Raw genomic sequence first — 2,630 nt, forward strand, 5'->3', positions numbered from 1 at the left:
AATGATGTTGAGCATTTTTTCATGTGTCTATGGACCTTCTGTATGTCCTCTTTGGAGAAGTGTTTGTTCAGGTCCTTTGCCCATTTTTTAATTGGGTTGTCTGTTTTCTTGATGTTGAGTCGTATCAGCTCTTTATATATTTTGGAAATCAGTCCCCTGTCTGTGATGTCATTGGCAAATATGTTTTCCCATATGGTTGGTTTCCTTTTCATCTTGCTGATGTTTTCTTTTGCTGAGCAGAAACTCTTCAGTTTGATGTAATCCCATTTATTTATTTTTTCCTTTATTTCTCTCGCTTTAGGAGATGTATACGTGAAGAGATTGTTACGTGAGATATCTGATATTTTCTTGCCTATGTTTTCCTCTAGGACTTTTATGGTGTCACGGCTTACATTTAAGTCTTTGATCCATCTTGAGTTTATTCTTGTGTGTGGTGTAAGTTGGTGGTCTAGTTTCATTTTTTTTCAGGTCCCTATCCAGTTCTCCCAGCACCATTTGTTAAAGAGGCTCTTCTCAGTCCATTTTATGGTCCTTCCTCCTTTATCAAAGATTAGTTGACCATAGAGGCCTGGGTTTATTTCTGGACTCTCTATTCTGTTCCATTGATCTATATGTCTGTTCTTATGCCAGTACCATACTGTTTTGATTACAGTGGCTTTGTAGTATTGTTTGATGTCTGGTATCGTGATTCCTCCTGCTGTGTTCTTCTGTCTCAAGATTGCTTTTGCTATTCGGGGCCTTTTTTGGTTCCATATGAATTTATGGAGTATTTGTTCTAGGTCTGTGAAATATGTCATTGGTATTTTAATAGGGATTGCATTGAATCTGTAAATTGCTTTGGGTAGTATGGCCATTTTGATGATGTTGATTCTTCCCATCCAAGAACATGGTATTTGCTGCCATTTATTTGTTTCTTCCTTAATTTCTTTCTTCAATGTTATGTAATTTTCAGGGTACAGGTCTTTTATCTCTTTGGTTAAGTTTACTCCTAGGTACTTTATTTTTCTTGTTGCTATAGTAAATGGTATTTTCTTTTTTGTCTCTATCTCTGCTATTGTTGGTGTACAGAAATGCCTTAGATTTCTGTATATTTATTTTGTACCCTGCGATTTTGCCAAATTCACTTATTATATCGAGTAGTCTTTTAGTGGAGTTTATAGGATTTTCTAGGTATACTATCATGTCATCTGCATATAATGAAAGTTTTACTTCCTCTTTCCCAATTTGGATGCCTTTTATTTCTTTTTCTTGTCTGATTGCTGTGGCTAGGACTTCCAACACTATGTTGAAAAGGAGTGGAGAGAGTGGACAACCTTGTCTAGTTCCTGAGTTCAGAGGGAATGCTTTCAGTTTTTGTCCATTGAGTATGATGTCGGCCTCAGGCTTCTCATATATAGCCTTAATTATGTTAAGATATGCTCCCTTTATTCCCATTTTGTTGAGTGTTTTCATCATAAATGGGTGTTGTACTTTATCAAATGCTTTTTCTGCATCTATTGAAATGATCATGTGATTTTTGTCTTTAATTTTGTTTAGGTGATGTATTATATTTATTGATTTGCGAATATTAAACCATCCTTGCATCCCTGGAATGAAGCCCACTTGATCATGATGTATGATCTTTTTGATGTATTGCTGGATCCTGTTTGCCAATATTTTATTGAGGATTTTAGCATCGATGTTCATCAGTGATATTGACCTGTAGTTTTCTTTCTTTGTTGTGTCTTGACCTCGTTTGGGGATTAGGATAATACTGGCTTCATAGAAAGAGTTTGGATTTTCCCCTCTTCTTTGATTTTTTGGAACAGTTTGAGGAGGATAGGAGTTAGTTCTTCCCTGAATGTTTTGTAGAATTCGCCTGGGAAGCCATCCGGTCCAGGGCTTTTGTGTGCCGGGAGATTTTGGATTACTGTTTCAATTTCCTTTTTTGTTATTGGTTTGTTGAGACTTTCCACTTCTTCTTGATTCAGTTTTGGAACGTTGTATGTTTCTAGAAATTTGTCCATTTCTTCTAGATTGTCAAATTTCTTGTCATACTGTTGTCTGAAGTAATTTCTAACTATCATTTGTATTTCTGAGGTATCAGTCGTGATTTCTCCTCTTTCATTTCTGATTTTGTTTATTTGTGTCTTCTCTCTTTTTTTCTTGATTAGACTGGCTAGAGGCTTGTCGATTTTGTTGATTTTTTCGAAGAACTAGCTCCTAGTTTTGTTGATCTTTTGGATTGTTTGTTTAGTCTCTATGTCATTTAGTTCTGCTCTGATCTTGATGATTTCATTCCTTCTTCTTGCCCTAGACTTTGTTTGCTGTTTTTGTTCTAGTTCTTGTAGCATTGTGGTTAGGTTTTTTATTTGAGATTCTTCTAGCCTTTTCAGATATGCCTGTATTGCTATAAACTTCCCTCTCAGGACTGCTTTTGCTGTGTCCCACAGGTTTCGGGTTGTTGTGTGCTCATTATCATTAGTTTCTAGAAAGTTGTTGATTTCTTCTTTGATGTCATTGTTAACCCATTCATTATTTAATAGCATGTTATTCAATCTCCATGAGTTTGGGTGTCTTTGATTTTTTTCTCTGAGGTTGATTTCTAGTTTCAAGGCATTGTGATCTGAAAAGATGCTTGATATTATTTC

Source organism: Furipterus horrens, unplaced genomic scaffold (assembly GCF_987537825.1).
Source record: "Furipterus horrens unplaced genomic scaffold, mFurHor1.1.pri manual_scaffold_4, whole genome shotgun sequence".
Classification (NCBI taxonomy): Eukaryota; Metazoa; Chordata; class Mammalia; order Chiroptera; family Furipteridae; genus Furipterus; species Furipterus horrens.